Below are 22,389 nucleotides of genomic sequence, written 5' to 3'. Positions count from 1 at the left end.
AAACAGCTCAATCAAAAGAATTATTTAAATCTATGAGAAGAATACACACATCACAAAGCACTTGCTCCGAAAGCTTCTCTCCACTTCTCATCAGAAGACGTTTCCTTTATCACCACAAGAATCCGGGTGCCATTTAATATCCCTTCCCAGATTCCTCAAAGGCAGAGTTTCCAAACTCGGCAATGTATGGTAATCTTTAACTCTCTGAAATGAATGCACATCCCAGAGAGAAGTTTCTTGGAACGTCTCTTTCTGATTTGTATTTCCGGATATTTCACTTTTTCCCATAGTCTTCAATGTGCTGCCAAATATCACTTTTTTGGTTTTACAGGAACAGTGCTCAAACACTGGTGTGAGAAAAAAGGTATAATGCCCTGTGGAATGCACACATCACAAAGCAGTTTCTCAGAAAGCTTCTCTCCAGTTTTTATCTGAAGATATCTCCTATTTAACATCAAGCGCGAACATGCTCCCGAATGACCCATCGCAAATACGTCCATGACTCAGTTTCAAAACTGCATAATAGAAAGAAAGTTTTACCTATGTGAGATGCATAGACATATCTATCACAAAGCAGTTTCACAGAAGGCTTCTTTCCAGTTTTTGTCTCAGGATACTTGCTTTTTCACCATAGCTGTCCATGTACTCCCAAATGTCCTGTGTTAGCTTATTCTGCAAATGACATTCCCCCTTCTTCTATGAGAAGAAAAGTATAACTCTGTGAGTGCGATGCCCACGTAACAAAACAGATCCACGGAAATCTTCTCTCCAGTATCTACCTGAAGATATTGTCCTTTTCACCGTAAACCTCAAAGCGCTCCTGAGTATCCCTTAGTTGACTCACCTAAAACAGTGTTAGAGCACTGGTCAACGAAAGCAGAAGCTTAAATGTGTGAATGCAATGCACGTGACCTAGAACAGTTTCACAGAAGGTTTCCTTCTGGTTTTTATTGGATGATATTTATTTTTCAGCATATTCTTAAGAGCGTTCCCAAATGTCCTTTCTCAGTTTCCACAGAAACAGTGATTTCAAACTGCTCAATTCAAGGAATGATTTAACTCTATGAGATGGATACACACATCACAAACGAGGTTCTCCAAAAACTTCTCTCCAGGTTTCATTATAAGGCGTTTCCTTCCCACTGAAAGCATCAGAGCGCCACTTAATATCCCTTCACAGATTAATCAGAGATAGAGTTTCCAAACTGGGCAACGTAGTGTCAACTTTGACTCTCTGAAATGAATGCACACGCCAGAACGAAGTTCCTTGGAACGTTGCTTTCTGGGTTTTATTCCCAGATATTTCACCTTTCGCCATATACTTAAAAGTGCTACAAAATATCCCATTTTCAGTTTTACAGGAACAGTGTTCAAACACTGTCTTATGAGAAAAGAGGTATAACACCCTGGGTGGAATGCACACGTCACAAAGAGATTTCTCAGAAAGCTTCTCTCCAGTTTTTATCTGGTGATATTTCCTATTTCCCCATAAGCCTTGATGTGCTCCTGAATGTCCCTTCAAGAATCCATTCATGATGCAGTTTCAAAACTGCGTAATAGAAATACAGATTTACCTAAGTGAGATGAAGAGACATATCTATTAGAAAGCAGTATGAAAGATGCTTCTTTCCAGTTTTAGTCTGAGGATAATTCCTTTTTCACCATAGCCATCTGTATACTCCCGAATGTCCCCTGGTAGCATTTTCTCCAAATGGGATTCCCCAATCCTCTATGAGAAGAAAGGTTTCACTCTGAGTGGAATGTATACGTCAAAAACACCTCCTCGGAAATCTCCTCTCCAGTATCTATCTGAAGATATTTCCGTTTTCACCATAAGCCTCAAAGCACTCCCGAGTGCCCCTTAGCTGACTCAACTAAAACAGTGTTAGAATACTGCCCAATGATAACAGAAGCTTAACACTGTGAGTGGAGTTCACATGGCCTAGAGAAGTTTCACAGAAAGTTTCCTTCTGCTTTTAATTGGAGATTATGTCTTTTTCAGCATACTCTTAAGAGTTTTCCCAAATGTCCTTTCTCAGCTTCCACAGAAACAGTGATTTCAAACTGCTCAATACAAAGAATGATTTAAATCTATGAGATGGACACACGCATCACAAACTAGGTTCTCTGAAAGGTTCTCTCCAGTTTTCATTCTAAGACGTTTCGTTTCTCACTGGAAGCCTCCGGGTGCCACTTAATATCCCTTCACAGATTCCTCAAAGACAGAGTTTCCAAATTGGGCAACGTAGTGGAAGCTTTAAACCTCTAAAATGAATGCACTCGTCAGAGAGCAGTTTCTTGGAATGCTTTTTTCTGGGTTTTATTTCCAGATATTTTACTTTTCCCAATAGTCTTCAATGCACTGCAAAATATCACTTTTTCAGTTTTACAGAAACAGTGTTCGAACACTGCCTTATGAGAAAAGAGGTATAATTCCCTGAGTGGCATGCACACATCACAGAGCAGTCTCTCAGAAAGCTTCACTCTAGGATTTATCAGAAGATATTTCCTATTTCCCCACAGGACTGAATGTGTCTCCGAATGTCCCTTCGCGAATCCATCTATGAGGAGTATCAATCCGTCTATGACGCAGTATCAACACTATGACCAGTGGAACACACACGTCAAAAAGGAGCTACTCGGAAATCTTCTCTCCAGTATCTATTGGAAGATATTTCCGTTTTCACTGCAAGCCTCAAGGGGCTCCCGAGTATCCTTTAGCTGACTCACCTAAAACAGTGTTAGAATACTGCTCAATGAAAACAGAAGCTTAACTGTGTGAATGCAATTCACGTGACCTAGAGCAGATTAATAGAAAGTTTCTTTCTGGTTTTGATCAGAGGATATTTCTTTTTCAGCATATTCTTAAGAATGTTCCCAAATATCCTTTCTCAGGTTCCACAGAAACAGTGATTTCAAACTGCTCAATCCAAAGAAAGATTTAACTCTATGAGATGATCACACATCACAAAGCACTTGCTCCGAAAGCTTTTCTGCACTTCTCATCGGAAGACGTTTCTTTTCTTACCACAAGCATCCGGGCGCCACTTAATATCCCTTCCGAGATTCCTCAAAGACAGAGTTTCCAAACATGGCAATGTAGTGGAACCTTTAACTCTCTAATGAATAGACACCCCAGAGAGCAGTTGCTTGGAACGTTTGTTTCTGGTTTGTGTTTCCGGATATTTCACTTTTTGCCATAGTCTTCAATGTGCTTCAAAATATCACATTTTAAGTTTTACAGGAACAGTGCTCAAACACTGCTATGAAAAAAAAGGTATAACGCCTTGTGGAATGCACACATCACAACGCAGTTTCTCAGAAAGCTTCTCTCCAGTTTTTATCTGAAGATACATCCCATTTAACGTCAATCATTACTGTGCTCCCAAATGTCCCTTCTCAAATTCGTCCATGACGCACTTTCAAAACTGCGTAATAGAAAGAAAGTTTTATCTAGGTCAGATGCATGGATATATCTATCACAAAGCAGTTTTACAGAAAGCTTCTTTCCAGTTTTTGTCTGAGGATACTTGCTTTTTCACCATAGCCATCCATATACTCCCAAATGTCCCGTGGTAGCTATTCTCCAAATGGGATTCCCCCTTCCTCTATGAGAATAAAGGTATAACTCTGTGAGTGGAATGCACACGTAACAAAGCAGCTCCACGAAAATCTTCTCTCCAGTATCTATCTGAAGATATTTCCCTTTTCACCATAAGCCTCAAACCGCTCCCGAGTATCCCTTTGTTGACTCACCTAAAACAGTGTTAGAATACTGGTCTATGAAAACAGAAGCTTAAATATGTTGAGTGGAATGCACGTGACCTAGAGTAGTTTCACAGAAGGTTTCCTTCTGGTTTTTATCGGAGGGTATTTCTTTTTCAGCACATTCTTAAGAGTGTTCCCAAATGTCCTTTCTCAGTTTCCACAGACAGTGATTTCAAACTGCTTAATCCAAAGCATCATTTAACTCTATGAGATGAATACACACATCACAAAGCACTTGTTCCAAAAGCTTCTCTCCACTTCTCATTGGAAGACGTTTTCTCTCTCACTGCAAGAATCCGGGCGCCACTTAATATCCCTTTTCAGATTCCTCAAAGACAGTTTCCAAACTGCACAAAGTAGTGGAAGCTTTCCCTCTCTGAAATGAATGCACACCCCAGAAAGCAGTTTCTTGGAACTTTTCTTTCTGTGTTTGATTTCCGGTATTTCAAGTTTTATCATAGTCTTCAACGTGCTGCCAAATATCACTTTTTCAGTTTTACAGGTACAGTGCTCAAACACTGCTGTGAGAAAAAAGGTATAACGCCCTGGGGAATGCACACATCAAAACGCAGTTTCTCAGAACGCTTCTCTCCAGTTTTTATCTGAAGTTATCCACTCTTTAACATCAACTGCAAATGTGCTCCCGAATATCCCTTCTCTAATCCGTCCATGACGCAGGTTCAAAACTGCGTAATAGAAAGAAAGTTATTTGTATGTGAGATGCATAGACATATCTATCACAAAGCAGTTTCACAGAAAGCTTCTTTCCAGTTTTTGTCTCAGGATACTTGCTTTTTCACCATAGCCGTGCATATACTCCCAAATGTCCCATGGTAGCTTATTCTCCAAATGGGATTCCCTCGTCCTCTATGAGAAGAAAGGTAAAACTCAGTGAGTGGAATGCACACGTAACTAAGCAGCTCCACGGAAATCCTCACTCCAGTATCTATCTGAAGATAATGCCCTTTTGACTGTAAGCCTCAGGGAGCTCCCGAGTTTCCCTGAGCTGACACAACTAAAACAGTTTTAGAATACTAGACAATGAAAACAGAAGCTTAAATGTGCGAGTAGAATGCATGTGACATACAGCAGTTTCACAGAAGGTTTCCTTCTGGTTTTTATTGGATGGTATTTCTTTTTCAGCATATTCTTAAGAGTGTTTCCATGTGTCCTTTCTCAGTTTCCACAGAAACAGTGATTTCAAACTGCTCAATACAAAGAATGATTTAACTCTATGAGATGGATAGAGACATCACAAACCAAGTTCTCTGAAAACTTCTCTCCAGTTTTCATTATAAGATGTTTCCTTTCTCACCACAAGCATCTGGGTGCCACTTAATATCCCTTCACAGATTAATCAGAGACAGAGTTACCAAACTGCGCAATGTAGTGTCCACTTTGACTCTCTGAAATGAATGCACACACCAGAGAGAAGTTTCTTGGAAAGTTGCTTTCTTGGTTTTATTCCCGGATATTTCACTTTTCGCCATATTCTTCAAAGCGCTGCAAAATATCCCTTTTTCAGTTTTACAAGAAAAGTGTTCAAACACTGTCTTACGAGAAAAGAAGTATAACTCCCTGGGTGGAATACACACATCACAAAGCGGTGTCTCTGAAAGCTTCTCTGCAGTTTTTATCTGGTGATATTTCCTATTTCCCCATAAACCTTAATGTACTCCCGAATGTCCCTTCGGGAATCCGTCCACAACGCAGTTTCAAAAATGTATAATACAAAGAAAGATTTATCTAAGTGAGATGAATAGACCTATCTATTACAAAGCAGTGTGAGACAGCACTTCTTTCCAGTTTTTGTCTGAGGATAATTCCTTTTTCACCATAGCCGTCTGTATACTCCCGAATGTCCCCTGGTAGCGTTTTCTCCAAATGGGATTCCCCAATCCTCTATGAGAAGAAAGGTTTCCTTCTGTGAGTGGAATGTACATGTCAAAAGCAGCTCCTCGGAAATCTTCTCTCCACTATCTATCTGGAGATATTTCTGTCTTCACCGTAAACATCAAAGCTCTCCCGAGTGTCCCCTAGCAGACGAACCTAAAACAGTGTTAGAATACTGTCCAATGAAAACAGAAGCTGAACAGTGTGAGTGGACTTCATGTGTCCTAGAGCTGTTGCAAAGAAAGTTCCCTTCTGGTTTTTATTGGAGGTTATGTCTTTTTCAGCATATTCTTAAGAGCGTTCCAAATATCCTTTCTCAGGTTCCACAGAAACAGTGATTTCAAACTGCTCAATCCAAAAAATAATTCAACTCAATGAGATGAATACACACAGCACAAAGCAGTAGCTCCGAAAGCTGCTCAACAGTTTTCATGAGAAGCCTTTTCCTTTATCACCAGAAGACTCCGGGCGCCACTTAATATCCTTTCACAGATTCCTCAAAGACAGAGTTTCCGAACTGGATAACGTACTGGAAGTTTTAAATCTCTGAAATGAATGCACTCTTCAGAGAGCAGTTTCTTGGAACGCTTCTTTCTGGGTTTTATTTCCAGATATTTCACTTTTCGCCATAGTCTTCAATGTGCTGCAAAATATCACTCTTTTAGTTTTACAGGAGCAATGTTCGAACACTGCCTTATGAGAAAGCAGGTATAATTCCCTGAGTGGAATGCACACATCACAAAGCAGTCTCTCAGAAAGCTTCACTTCAGTATTTATCAGAAGATATTTCATATTTCCTCACAGACCTGAATGTGTCTCCGAACGTCCCTTCGTGAATCTGTCTATGATGAGTATCAATCCGTCTATGACGCAGTATCAACACTATGACGAGTGGAATGCACACGTCTCAAAGGACGTCCTCGGAAATATTCTCTCCTGTATCCATTGAAGATATTTCCGTTTTCACCGTAAGCCTCAAGGCGCTCCCGAGTATCCCTTAGCTGACACACCTAAAACAGTGTTAGAATACTGTTCAATGAAAACAGAAGCTTGATTGTGTGAATGCAATTCACGTGACCTAGAGCAGTTTCACACAACGTTTGTTTTGGTTTTTATCAGAGGGTAATACTTTTTCAGCATATTCTTAAGTGCGTTCCCAAATATACTTTCTCAGGTTCCACAGAAATAGTGATTTCAAACTGCTCAATCCAAAGAATGATTTAACTCTATGAGCTGAACACACACATCAAAAAGCACTTGCTCTGAAAGCTTCTCTCCACTTCTCATCGGACGACATTTCCTTTCTCACCACAAGAATCTGGGCGCCACTTAATATCCCTTCCCAGATTCCTCATAGACAGAGCTTCCAAATTGGGAAACGTAGTGGAAGCTTCAACTCTCTGAAAACAATGCACACCCCAGAGAGTAGTTTCTGGGAACCTTTCTTTCTCGTTTTTATTTCTGGATATTTCACTTTTTGCCATAGTCTTCAACACACGGCAAAATATCAGTTTTTCAGGTTTACAGGAACAGTGCTCAAACACTGCTAGGAGAAAAAAGATATAACGACCTGTGGATTGTACACATCAAAACGCAGTTTCTCAGAAAGACTCTCTCCAGTTTTTATTTGAAGATATCTCCTTTATAACGTCAAGCACGCATGTGCCCCCGAATGTCCCTTCGCAAATCCATCCATGACGCAGTTTCAAGACTGTGTAATACAAAGAAAGTTTTATCTATGTGAGTTGCATAGACAAATCTATCACGAAGCAGTTTCACAGCAATCTTCTATCCAGTTTTGGTCTGAGGATACATGCTTTTTCACCATAACAGTTCATATGCTCCCACATGTCCCGTAGTAGCTTATTCTCCAAAAGAGAGAATAAGTCTTCATGAAGCAGTTTGCTAACACTGTTTTCGTGGAATCTGCAAAGTGATATTTGGGAGCGCCTTGAGGCCTATGGTTTAAAAGGAAATATACTCAGATAATAACTAGAAGGAAGTTTTCTCAGAAATTGCTTTCTCATGTGTGACTTCGTCACACAGAGTTTCACCTTTCCCTTCTTGTAGCAGTTTTCTAACACTGTTCTCGTGGAATTTCAAAGTGATACTTGGGAGCTCATAGAGGACTCTGGTGAAAAAGGAAATATCCTCTGATAAAAACTGGAAAGAAGCGTTCTCAGAAACTGCACTGCGATGTGTGAATGCAACTCACAGAGTTACACTTTTCTCTTCAGGCATCAGTTTGCTAACACAGTTTTCTTGAAATCTGCAACGGGATACTTCTTAGCACTATGCAGCTTACAGTGACAAAGGAGATATCCTCAGATAAACACGTGAAAGAAGCTTTCTGAGAAATTGCTTTCTGATATGTGACTTCATCTCCCAGAGTTACACCACTATTTCTTGCAGCCCTTTGCTAGCCCTACTTTTGTGGATTCTGAGAACTGATATTTCGGATGGGTTTGAAGAGTAGAAGGACAAAGGAAACATCCTCTGAGAAAAAACGAAATGAAGCTTTCTGAGAAACCGCTTTGTGATGCGTGAATTCCTTTCTCAGTGTTACACCACTCCTTCATGGAGGAGTTTGCTACCACTGATTTTGTGAAATCTCAAAAGTGATATCTTGGATATCGTTGAATTCCACGGTGAATCATGAAAGAATCTCAGAAAAGTCTGCAGAGAAGCCTTCTCAGAAACTTATTTGGAGTGGGTGTATTCAGCTCACATGGTGGCATCATTGTTTTCATTGAGAAGCTTGCTAAGAGTGTGTCTGTAGAATCTACAAGAAGACACACGGTGGCGCTCCGAGACCACAAATAACCTCAGCTCCAAAAAGAAAGACGCTACCTGAGAAACTGCTTTGTGATGTGTGAATTCAACTCACTGAGTTACAGCTGTATTTCGTGGAGGTTTGGCTAGCCCGGTTTTGGTGGAATCTGAGAACTGATACTTCAGATCCCTTTGAGGACTCTAGGGCCAAAGGAAATATCCTCCAATAAAAATGAGAAAGAAGCTTTCTGATAAACTTCTTTGGGATCTGTGAATTCATCTCACAGAGTTCCACCTCTCTCCTCATGAAGTGGTTCGCTAAGACGGTTCTCCTGGAATTGGCAAAGTGACATTTGGGAGCCCATGGAGGGCTGTGGTGAAAAAGGAAATATCCTGGGATAAAAACTGGAAAGAAACGTTCTGAGAAACTGCATTGTGACATGTGAAAACAACTCAAGGAGTTGCACTTTCCTTTTCATTGATCCGTTTTCTAACCCTGTTTTCTCGAAATCTGCATTGGGATATTTCTAAGTGCAATGACGCTCACGATGACAAAGGAAATATCCTCCAATAAAAACCAGAAAGTAGATTTCTGAGAAACTTCTTTGTGATATGTGAATTCATCTCACCTAGTTACAACTTTGTCTTCACGAAGCAGTTTGCTAACACTGTGTTCGTGGATTCTAGAAAGTGATATTTGGGAGCTCATCGAGGGCTATGGTGAAAAAGGAAATATCCTCAGATTAAAACTGGAAAGAAGCGTTCTGAGAAACTACTGCCATGTGTGAATGTAACTCACAGAGTTACACATTTCTCTTCAGGCATCATTTTGCTAACACAGTTTTCTTGAAATCTGCAACGGTATACTTCTTAGCGCAATGAAGCTGATGGTGACAAAGGTGATATCCTAAGATAAAAACTAGAAAAAAAGCTTTCTTAGAAACTTCTTTGTGATGAGTGAATTCATCTCACAGAATTCCACCTCTCTCCTCATGAAGCGCTTCGTTAAGACTGGTCTCGTGGAATTGGCAAAGTGATATTTGGGAGCCCATGGAGGGCTATGGTGAAAAAGGAAATATCCTCGGATGGAAACTGGAAAGAAATGTTCTGAGAAACTGAATTCTGACCTGTGAATGCAACTCACATCACAGAGTTACACTTTCCTTTTCATTGATCCGTTTGCTAACCCTGTTTTCTGGAAATCTGCATTGGGATATATCTAAGCGCAATGAAGCTTACGGTGACAAAAGAAATATCCTCCAATAAAAACTAGAAAGTAGCTTTCTGAGAAACTTTTTTGTGTTACGTGAATTGATCTCTCCAAGTTACAAATTTATCTTCATGAAGCAGTTTGCTAACACTGTGTTCGTGGATTCTGCCAAGTGATACTTGGGAGCTCATTGAGGGCTATGGCGAAAAAGGAAATATCATCAGATTAACACTGGAAACGAACGTTCTGAGAAACTGCACTGCCATGTGTGAATACAATTCACAGAGTTATACATTTCTCTTCAGGCATCAGTTTGCTAACACAGTTTTCTTGGAATCTGTAACGGAATACTTTTTAGTGCAATGAAGCTGATGGTTACAAAGGAAATATAATCCGATAAAAATGAGAAAGAAGCTTTCTGAGAAACTTTTCTGTGATCTATGAATTCATCTCACAGAGTTCCACCTCTCTAATCATGAAGTGGTTCGCTAAGACTGTTCTCGTGGAATTGGCAAAGTGATATTTGGGAGCTCATTGAGGTTTCTGGTGAAGAAGGAAATATCCTCAGCTAAAAACTGGAAAGAAGCGTTCTGGGAAACTGCATTGTGACCTGTGAATGCAACTCACAGAGTTACACTTTCCTTTTCATTGATCCGTTTGCTAACCCTGTTTTCTTGAAATCTGCATTGGGATATTTCTGAGCGCAATGAAGCTTACGGTGACAAAGGAAGTATCCTCCAAAAAAAAAACTAGAAAGTAGATTTCTGAGAAACTTATTTGTGATATGTGAATTCATCTCACCGAGTTACAAATTTGTCTTCACGAAGCAGTTTGCTAACACTGTGTTCGTGGATTCTGCAAAGTGATATTTGGGAGCTCATCGAAGGCTATGGTGAAAAAGGAAATATCCTCAGATTAAAACTAGAAAAAAGCGTTCTGAGAAACTGCACTGCCATGTGTGAATGCAACTCACAGAGTTACACTTTTCTCTTCAGGCATCAGTTTGCTAACACAGTTTTCTTGAAATCTGCAACGGGATATTTCTTAGCGCTATGCAGCCTACAGTGACAAAGGGGATATCCTCAGATAAACACATGAAAGAAGCTTTCTGAGATATTGCTTTCTGACTTGTGATTTCATCTCCCAGAGTTACACCACTATTTCGTGCAGCCATTTGCTAGCCCTGTTTTGTGGATTCTGAGAACTGATATTTCGGATGGGTTTGAAGAGTAGAAGGACAAAGGAAATATCCTCCGAGAAAATCCGGAATGAAGCTTTCTGAGAAAAGGCTTTGTGATGTGTGAATTCATTTCACAGTGTTACACCCCACTTTCATGGAGGAGTTTGCTAGCATTCATTTTGTGTAATCCCAGAAGTGATATAATGGATATCGTTGAATCCCATGGTGAATGATGAAAGAACCTCAGACAAATCTGCAGAGAAGCCTCTCAGAAACTTCTTTGGTGTGGCTGAATTCAGTTCACAGGGTTACATCATTGTTTTCATTGAGAAGCTTGCTAGGAATGTTTTCGCAGAATCTGCAAGAAGACAAATGGTGGCGCTGCGAGACCACAAATAACCTCAGCTCCAAAATGAAACACTCTATCTGAGAAACTGCTTTGTGATGTGTGAGTTCAACTGACTGAGTTACAGCTGTACTTCGTGGAGGTGTTGGCTAGCCCGGTTTTTGTGGGATCTGAGAACTGATACTTCAGATCCCTTTGAGGACTCTAGGGCCAAAGGAAATATCCTCCGATAAAAATGAGAAAGAAGCCTTCTGAGAAACTTCTTTGTGATATGTGAATTCATCCCACCGAGTAACAACTGTGTCTTCAGGAAGCAATTTGCTAACACTGTGTTCGTGGATTCTGCAAAGTGATATTTCGGAGTTCATTGAGGGCTATGGCGAAAAAGGAAATATCCTCAGATTAAAACTGGAAAGAAGCGTTCTGAGAAACTGCACTGCCATGTGTCAATGCAACTCACAGAGTTACACATTTCTCTTCAGGCATCAGTTTGCTAACACAGTTTTCTTGAAATCTGCAACGCGATACTACTTAGCGCCATGAAGCTGACAGTGACAAAGGAGATATCCCCAGATAAAAAATAGAAATAAGGTTTCTTAGAAACTTGTTTTTAGGTGTGAATTCATCTCACAGAGTTACACCTCTTTCCTTATGAAGCGGTTTGCTGAGACTGTTCTCGTGCAATTGGCAAAGTGATATTTGGGAGCCCATGGAGGGCTATGGTGAAATAGGAAATGTCTGCAGCTGAAAACTGGAAAGAAGCGTTCTGAGAAACTGCATTGTGACATGTGAATGCAACTCACAGAGTTACACTTTCGTTTTCATTGATTCGTTTGCTAACCCTGTTTTCTTGAAATCTGCATTGGGATATTTCTGAGCGCAATGAAGCTGACTGTGACAAAGGAAATATCCTCCAATAACAACTAGAAAGTAGCTTTCTGAAAAACTTCTTTGTGATATGTGAATTCATCTCACCGAGTTACAACTTTGTCTTCACGAAGCAGTTTGCTAACACTGTGTTCGTGGATTCTAGAAAGTGATATTTGGGAGCTCATTGAGGGCTATGGTGAAAAAGGAAATATCCTCAGATTAAAACTGGAAAGAAGCGTTCTGAGAAACTGCACTGCCATGTGTCAATGCAACTCACAGAGTTACACATTTCTCTTCAGGCATCAGTTTGCTAACACAGTTTTCTTGTAATCTGTAACGGGATACTTCTTAGCACTATGCAGCTTACAGTGACAAAGGAGATAGCCTCAGATAAACACGTGAAAGAAGCTTTCTGAAAAATTGTTTTCTGATATATGACTTCATCTCCCAGAGTTACACCACTATTTCGTGCAGCCGTTTGCTAGCCCTGTTTTTGTGGACTCTGGGAACTGATATTTTGGATGGGTTTGAAGAGTAGAAGGACAAAGGAAATATCCTCCGAGAAAAACTGGAATGAAGCTTTCTGAGAAACCGGTTAGTGAGGTGTGAATTCCTTTCACAGTGTTACACCCCTCTTTCATGGAGGAGTTTGCTAGCACTGATTTTGTGGAATCTCAGAAGTGATATCCTGGATATGGTTGAATCCCATGGTGAATAAAGAAAGAACCTCAGAGAAGTCTGCAGAGAAGCCTTCTCAGAAACTTCTTTGGTGTGGTGAATTCAGCTCACATGGTGGCATCATTGTTTTCATTGAGAACCTTGCTAAGAGTGTTTTCGCAGAATCTGAAAGAAGACAAATGGTGGTGCTCCGAGACCACAAATAACCTCAGATCCAAAAAGAAAGACGCTATCTGAGAAACTGCTTTGTGATATGTGAATTCAACTCACTGAGTTACAGCTGTATTTCGGGGAGGGGTTGCCTAGCCCGTATTTTGTGGAATCTGAGAACTGATACTTCTTAGCCCTTTGAGGACTCAGGGCCAAAGGAAATACCCTCCGATAAAAATGAGAAATAAGCTTTCTGAGAAATTTCTTTGTGATCTGTGAATTCATCTCACAGAGTTCCAGCTCTCTCCTCATGAAGCGGTTCGCTAAGACTGTTCTCGTGGAATTGGCAAAGTGACATTTGGGAGCCCATGGAGGGCTATGGTGAAAAAGGAAATATCCTCAGCTAAAAACTGGAAAGAAGCGTTCTGAGAAACTGCATTGTGACATGTGAATGCAACTCACAGAGTTACACTTTCCTTTTCATTGATCCATTTGCTAACCATATTTTCTTGAAATCTGCATTGGGATATTTTTTAGCACAATGAAACTGAAGGTGACATAGGAAATATCCTCCAATAAAAACTAGAAAGTAGCTTTCTAAGAAACTTCTGTGTGATTATCGAATTTATCTTGCAGAGTTAAAACTTTGACTTCATGAAGCATTTGCTAACACTGTGTTGGTGCATTCTGTAAAGTGATATCTGGGAGCTCATTGAGGGCTCTGGTGAAAAAGGAAATATATTCTGATTAAAACTGGAAAGAAGCATTCTGAGAAACTGCACTGCCATGTGTGAACGCAATTCACAGAGTTACACATTTCTCTTCAGGCATCAGTTTGCTAACACAGTTTTCTTGAAATCTGCAACGGGACAGTACTTAGCGATATGCAGCTTACAGTGACAAAGGAGATATCCTCAGATAAACACGTGAAAGAAGCTTTCTGAGAAATTGGTTTCTGATATGTGACTTCACCTCCCAGAGTTACACCACCCTTCAAGCAGTCGTATGCTAGCCCTGTTTTTGTGTATTCTGAGAACTGATGTTTCAGAGGGGTTTGAGAGTAGAAGGACAAAGGAAATATCCTCCGAGAAAAACCGGAATGAAGTTTTCTGAGAAACTGCTTTGTGATGTGTGAATTCATTTCACAGTGTTACACCCCTCTTTCATGGAAGAGTTTGGTAGCACTGATTTTGTGGAATCTCAGAAGTGATATCCTGGATATGGTTGAATCACATGGTGAATCATGAAAGAACCTCAGACAAATCTGCAGAGAAGCCTTCTCAGAAACTTTTTTTGTGTAAGTGAATTCAGCTCACAGGTTACTTCATTGCTTTCATTGAGAAGCTTGCTAAGAGTGTTTTCAGAGAATCTGTCAGAAGACACACGGTGTCGCTCCGAGACCACAAATAACCTCAGCTCCAAAAAGAAAGACGCTTTCTGAGAAATTACTTTGTGATGTGTGAATTCAACCCACTGAGTTACAGCTGTATTTCGTGGAGGTGTTGGCTAGTCCGGTTTTTGTGGAATCTGAGAACTGATACTTCGGATCCCTTTGAGGACTCTAGGGCCAAAGGAAATATCCTCCGATAAAAATGAGAAAGAAGCTTTCTGATAAAATAGTTTGTGATTTGTGAATTCATCTCACAGAGTTCCACCTCTCTCCTCATGAAGCGGTTCGCTAAGACTGTTCTCGTGGAATTGGCAAAGTGATATTTGCGAGCCCATATAGGGCTATGGTGAAAAAGGAAATATCCTGAGTTGAAAACAAGAAAGAAGCATTATGAGAAACTGCATTGTGACATGTGAAAGCAACTCACAGAGTTACACTTTGCTTTTAATTGATCCGTTTGCTAACCCTGTTTTCTTGAAATCTGCACTGGGATATCTCTGAGCGCAATGAAGCTTATGGTGAAAAAGGAAATATCCTCCAAAAAAAACTAGAAAGTAGCTTTCTGAGAAACTTATTTGTGATATGTGAATTCATCTCAATGAGTTACAACTTTGTCTTCAAGAAGCAGTTTGCTAACACTGTGTTCATGGATTCTGCAACGTGATATTTGGGAACTCATGGAGGGCTGTAGTGAAAAAGGAAATATCCTCAGATTAAAACTGGAAGGAAGCATTCTGAGAAACTGCACTGCCATGTGTGAATGCAACTCACAGAGTTACACATTTCTCTTCAGGCATCAGTTTGCTAACATAGTTTTCTTGAAATCTGCAACGGGATACTTCTTAGCGCAGTGAAGCTGATGGTGACAGAGGAGATATCTTCAGATAAAAACTAGAAAGAAGATTTCTTAGAAACTTCTTTGTGATGAGTGAATTCATCTCACAGAGTTCCACCTCTCTCCTCATGAAGCGGTTCACTAAGACTATTCTCGTGGAATTGGCAAAGTGATATTTGCGAGCCCATGGAGGGCTATGGTGAAAAAGGAAATATCCTCAGCTGAAAACCGGAGAGAAGCGTTCTGAGAAACTGCATTGTGACATGTGAAAGCAACTCACAGAGTTACACTTTCCTTTTCATTGATCCGTTTGCTAACCCTATTTTCTTGAAATCTGCTTTGGTATATTTCTGAGCACAATGAAGCTTACGGTGACAAACGAAATATCCTGCAATAAAAACTAGAAAGTAGCTTTCTGAGAAACTTGTTTATGATATGCAAATTCATCTCACCAAGTTACAACTTCGTCTTCATGAAACAGTTTGCTATCACTGTGTTCGTGGATTCTACAAAGTGATATTTGGGAACTCATCAAGGGCTATGGTGAAAAAGTAAATATCCTCAGATTAAAACTGGAAAGAAGCGTTCTGAGAAACTGCACTGCCATGTGTGAATGCAACTCACAGAGTTACACTTTTCTCTTCAGGCATCAGTTTGCTAACACAATTTTCTTGAAATCTGAAACGGGATAATTCTTAGCGCTATGCAGCCTGCGGTGACAAAGGGGATATCCTCAGATAAACACATGAAAGAAGCTTTCTGAGATATTGCTTTCTGACTTGTGATTTCATCTCCCAGAGTTACACCACTATTTCGTGCAGCCATTTGCTAGCCCTGTTTTTGTGGATTCTGAGAACTGATATTTCGGATGGGTTTGAAGAGTAGAAGGACAAAGGAAATATCCTCCGAGAAAATCCGGAATGAAGCTTTCTGAGAAAAGGCTTTGTGATGTGTGAATTCATTTCACAGTGTTACACCCCACTTTCATGGAGGAGTTTGCTAGCATTCATTTTGTGTAATCTCAGAAGTGATATAATGGATATCGTTGAATCCCATGGTGAATGATGAAAGAACCTCAGACAAATCTGCAGAGAAGCCTCTCAGAAACTTCTTTGGTGTGGCTGAATTCAGTTCACAGGGTTACATCATTGTTTTCATTGAGAAGCTTGCTAGGAATGTTTTCGCAGAATCTGCAAGAAGACAAATGGTGGCGCTGCGAGACCACAAATAACCTCAGCTCCAAAATGAAATACTCTATCTGAGAAACTGCTTTGTGATGTGTGAATTCAACTGACTGAGTTACAGCTGTATTTCGTGGAGGTGTTGGCTAGCCCGGTTTTTGTGGGATCTGAGAACTGATACTTCAGATCCCTTTGAGGACTCTAGGGCCAAAGGAAATATCCTCCGATAAAAATGAGAAAGAAGCTTTCTGAGAAACTTCTTTGGGATCTGTGAATTCATCTCACAGAGTTCCACCTCTCTCCCCTGAAGCGGTTCCCTAAGACTGTTCTCGTGGAATTGGCAAAGTGACATTTGGGAGCCCATGGAGGGCTATGGTGAAAAAGGAAATATCCTCGGATAAAAACGGGAAAGAAGCACTCTGAGAAACTGCATTGTGACATGTGAAAACAACTCAAGGAGTTACACTTTCCTTTTCATTGATCCGTTTGCTAACCCTGTTTTCTTGAAATCTGCATTGGGATATTTCTGAGCGCAATGAAGCTGACGATGACAAAGGAAATATCCTCCAATAAAAACTAGAAATTAGATTTCAGAGAAACTTCTTTGTGATATGTGAATTCATCTCACCTAGTTACAACTTTGTCTTCACGAAGCAGTTTGCTAACACTGTGTTCGTGGATTCTGCAAAGTGATATTTGGGAGCTCATCAAGGGCTATGGTGAAAAAGGAAATATCCTCAGATTAAAACAAGAAAGAAGCGTTCTGCGAATCTGTACTGCCATGTGTGAATGTAACTCACAGAGTTACACATTTCTCTTCAGGCATCATTTTGCTAACACAGTTTTCTTGAAATCTGCAACGGTATACTTTTTAGCGCAATGAAGCTGATGGTGACAAAGGTGATATCCTACGATAAAAACTAGGAAAAACTTTCTTAGTAACTTCTTTGTGATGTGTGAATTCATCTCACAGAGTTCCACCTCTCTCCTCATGAAGCGTTTCGCTATGACTGTTCTCGTGGAATTGGCAAAATGATATTTGGGAGCGCCTGGAGGGCTATGTTGAAAAGGAAATATACTCAGATTAAAACTGGAGAGAAGCGTTCTGAGAAACTGCACTGCGACATGTGAATGCAACTCACAAAGTTCCACTTTTCTTTTCATTGATCCGTTTGCTAACCCTGTTTTTCTGAAATTGCTTTGGGATATTTCTGAGCGCAATGAAGCTTACAGTGACAAAAGAAATATCCTCCAATAAAAACTACAAAGTAGATTTCTGAGAAACTTCTTTGTGATATGTGAATTCATCTCACCAATTTACAACTTCGTCTTCACGAAGCAGTTTGCTAACACTGTCTTCATGGATTCTGGAAAGTGATATTTGGGAGCTCAACGAGGGCTATAGTGAAAAAGGAATTATCCTCAGATTAAAACTGGAAGGAAGCGTTCTGAGAAACTGCACTGCCATGTGTGAATGCAACTCGCAGAGTTACACATTTCTCTTCAGGCATCAGTTTGCTAACACAGTTTTCTTGAAATCTGCAACGGGATACTTCTTAGCGCAATGAAGCTGACGGTGACAAAGGTGATATCCTAAGATAAAAACTAGAAAAAAGCTTTCTAAGAAACTTCTTCGTGATGTGTGAATTCATCTCACAGAGTTCCACCTCTCTCCTCAAAGCGGTTCGCTAAGACTGTTCTCGTGGAATTGGCAAAGTGATATTTGGGAGCCCATGGAGGACTATAGTGAAAAAGGAAATATCCTCAGCTGAAAACTGGAGAGAAGCGTTCTGAGAAACTGAATTGTGACCTGTGAATGCAACTCACAGCGTTACACTTTCCTTTTCATTGATCCGTTTGCTAACCCTGTTTTCTGGAAATCTGCATTGGGATATATCTAAGCGCAATGAAGCTTACGGTGACAAAAGAAATATCCTCCAATAACAACTAGAAAGTAGCTCTCTGAGAAACTTCTTTGTGATATGTGAATTCATCCCACCGAGTTACAACTGTGTCTTCAGGGAGCAGTTTGCTAACACTGTGTTCGTGGTTTCTGCAAAGTGATATTTCGGAGTTCATTGAGGGCTATGGCGAAAAAGGAAATATCCTCAGATTAAAACTGGAAAGAAGCGTTCTGAGAAACTGCACTGCCATGTGTCAATGCAACTCACAGAGTTACACATTTCTCTTCAGGCATCAGTTTGCTAACACAGTTTTCTTGAAATCTGCAACGCGATACTACTTAGCGCCATGAAGCTGACAGTGACAAAGGAGATATCCCCAGATAAAAAATAGAAATAAGGTTTCTTAGAAACTTGTTTTTAGGTGTGAATTCATCTCACAGAGTTACACCTCTTTCCTTATGAAGCGGTTTGCTGAGACTGTTCTCGTGCAATTGGCAAAGTGATATTTGGGAACCCATGGAGGGCTACGGTGAAATAGGAAATGTCTGCAGCTGAAAACTGGAAAGAAGCGTTCTGAGAAACTGCATTGTGACATGTGAATGCAACTCACAGAGTTACACTTTCGTTTTCATTGATTCGTTTGCTAACCCTGTTTTCTTGAAATCTGCATTGGGATATTTCTGAGCGCAATGAAGCTGACTGTGACAAAGGAAATATCCTCCAATAACAACTAGAAAGTAGCTTTCTGAAAAACTTCTTTGTGATATGTGAATTCATTTCACCGAGTTACTACTTTGTCTTCACGAAGCAGTTTGCTAACACTGTCTTCGTGGTCTCTGCAAAGTGATATTTTGCAGCTCGTTGAGGGCAATGGTGAAAAAGGAAATATCCTCAGATTAAAACTGGAAAGAAGCGTTCTGAGAAACTGCACTGCCATGTGTGAATGCAACTCACAGAGTTACACATTTCTCTTCAGGCATCAGTTTGCTAACACAGTTTTCTTGTAATCTGTAACGGGATACTTCTTAGCACTATGCAGCTTACAGTGACAAAGGAGATAGCCTCAGATAAACACGTGAAAGAAGCTTTCTGAAAAATTGCTTTCTGATATATGACTTCATCTCCCAGAGTTACACCACTATTTCGTGCAGCCGTTTGCTAGCCCTGTTTTTGTGGACTCTGGGAACTGATATTTTGGATGGGTTTGAAGAGTAGAAGGACAAAGGAAATATCCTCCAAGAAAAACCGGAATGAAGCTTTCTGAGAAACCGGTTAGTGAGGTGTGAATTCCTTTCACAGTGTTACACTCCTCTTTCATGGAGGAGTTTGCTAGCACTGATTTTGTGGAATCTCAGAAGTGATATCCTGGATATGGTTGAATCCCATGGTGAATCATGAAAGAACCTCAGAGAAGTCTGCAGAGAAGCCTTCTCGGAAACTTCTTTGGTGTGGGTGACTTCAGCTCACAGGGTTACATCATTGTTTTCATTTAGAAGCTTACTAGGAGTGTTTTCGCAGAATCTGCAAGAAGACGCACGGTGGCGCTCCGAGACCACAAATAACCTCAGCTCCAAAAACAAAGACGCTATCTGAGAAACTGCTTTGTGATGTGTGAATTCAACTGACTGAGTTACAGCTGTATTTCGTGGAGGGGTTGGCTAGCCCGGTTTTTGTGGAATCTGAGAACTGATACTTCGGATCCCTTTGAGGACTCTAGAGCCAAAGGAAATATCTTCCGATAAAAATGAGAAAGAAGCTTTCTGAGAAACTTTTCTGTGATCTATGAATTCATCTCACAGAGTTCCAGCTCTCTCCTCATGAAGCGGTTCGCTAAGACTGTTCTGGTGGAATTGGCAAAGTGATATTTGGGAGCCCATGGAGGGCTATGGTGAAAAAGGAAATATCCTCAGCTAAAAACTGGAAAGAAGCGTTCTGAGAAACTGCATTGTGACATGTGAAAACAACTCAAGGAGTTACACTTTCCTTTTCATTGATCCGTTTGCTAACCCTGTTTTCTTGAAATCTGCATTGGGATATTTCTGAGCGCAATGAAGCTGACGATGACAAAGGAAATATCCTCCAATAAAAACTAGAAATTAGATTTCAGAGAAACTTCTTTGTGATATGTGAATTCATCTCACCTAGTTACAACTTTGTCTTCACGAAGCAGTTTGCTAACACAGTGTTTGTGGATTCTGGAAAGTGATATTTGGGAGCTCATCGAGGACTATGGTGAAAAATGAAATATCCTCAGATTAAAACTGGAAAGAAGCATTCTGAGAAACTGTACTGCCATGTGTGAATGTAACTCACAGAGTTACACATTTCTCTTCAGGCATCATTTTGCTAACACAGTTTTCTTGAAATCTGCAACGGGATACGTTTTAGCGCAATGAAGCTGATGGTGACAAAGGTGATATCCTAAGATAAAAACTAGAAAAAACTTTCTTACAAACTTCTTCGTGATGTGTGAATTCATTTCACAGAGTTCCCCCTCTCTCCTCATGAAATGGTTCGCTAAGACTGTTTTCGTGGAATTGGCAAAGTGATATTTGGGAGCCCATGGAGGGCTTTGGTGAAAAAGGAAATATCCTCGGATAGAAACAGGAAAGAATCATTCTGTGAAACTGAATTGTGACATGTGAATGCAACTCACAAAGTTCCACTTTCCTTTTCATTGATCCGTTTGCTAACCCCGTTTTCTTTAAATCTGTAATGTGATATTTCTGAGCGCAATGAAGCTTACGGTGACAAAGGAAATAGCCTCCAGTAAAAAATACAAAGTAGAAATCTCAGAAACTTCTTTGTGATATGTGAATTCATCTCACCGAGTTTCAACTTTGTCTTCAAGAAGCAGTTTGCTAACACTGTGTTCGTGGATTCTGGAAAGTGATATTTGGGAGCTCATTGAGAGCTATGGTGAAAAAGGAAATATCCTCAGATTAAAACTGGAAAGAAGCGTTCTGAGAAACTGCACTGCCATGTGTGAATGCAACTCACAGAGTTACACATTTCTCTTCAGGCATGAGTTTGCTAACACAGTTTTCTTGAAATCTGCAACGGGATACTTCTTAGCGCAATGAAGCTGACGGTGATAAAGGAGATATCCTCAGATAAAAACTAGAAAGAAGTTTTCTTAGAAACTCTTTGTGATGTGAGAATTCAGCTCACAGAGTTTTACCTCTCTCCTCATGGAATGTTTCGCCAATAGTGTTCTCGTGGAATTGGCAAAGTGACATTTGGGAGCCCATGGAGGGCTATGTTGAAAAGGAAATATACTCAGATTAAAACTGGAGAGAAGCGTTCTGAGAAACTGCACTGCGATATGTGAATGCAACTCACTGAGTTACCCTTTTCTCTTCAGGCATCATTTGCTAATACAGTGTTCTTGAAATCTACAAAGGGATACTTCTTAGCGTTATGCATCTTACACTGACAAAGGAGATAGCCTCAGATAAACACGTGAAAGAAGCTTTCTGAAAAATTGCTTTCTGATATATGACTTCATCTTTCAGAGTTGCACCACTATTTCGTGCAGCCGTTTGCTAGCCCTGTTTTTTGGATTCTGAGAACTGATATTTCGGATGGGTTTGAAGAGTAGAAGGACAAAGGAAATATCCTCCGAGAAAAACTGGATGAAGCTTTCTGAGAAACCGCTTTGTGATGTGTGAATTCATTTCACCGTGTTACACCCCTCTTTAATGGAGGAGTTTGCTAGAACTGATTTTGTGGAATCTCAGGAGTGATATCCTGGATATGGTTGAATCCCATGGTGAATCATGAAAGAACCTCAAACATATCTGCAGAGAAGCCTTCTCAGAAACTTCTTTGATGTGGGTGAATTCAGCTCACAGGGTTACATCATTGTTTCCATTTAGAAGCTTGCTAAGACTGTTTTCGCAGAATCTGCAAGAAGACACACGGTGGCGCTCCAAGACCACAAATAACCTCAGCTCCAACAAGAAAGAGGCTTTCTGAGATACTGCTTTGTGATGCGTGATTTCAACTCACTGAGTTACAGCTGTATTTCTTGAAGTTGTTGGCTAGCCCGGTTTTTGTGGAATCTGAGAACTGATACTTCGGATCCCTTTGAGGACTCTAGGGCCAAAGGAAATATCCTCCAATGAAAATGAGAAAGAAGGTTTCTGAGAAACTTTTTTGGGATCTGTGAATTCATCACACAGAGTTCCACCTTTCTGCTCATGGAGCTGT

Source organism: Macaca mulatta, chromosome 11, assembly GCF_049350105.2.
Source record: "Macaca mulatta isolate MMU2019108-1 chromosome 11, T2T-MMU8v2.0, whole genome shotgun sequence".
Taxonomy (NCBI): Eukaryota; Metazoa; Chordata; class Mammalia; order Primates; family Cercopithecidae; genus Macaca; species Macaca mulatta.
This window is presented reverse-complemented; position numbering follows the sequence as displayed.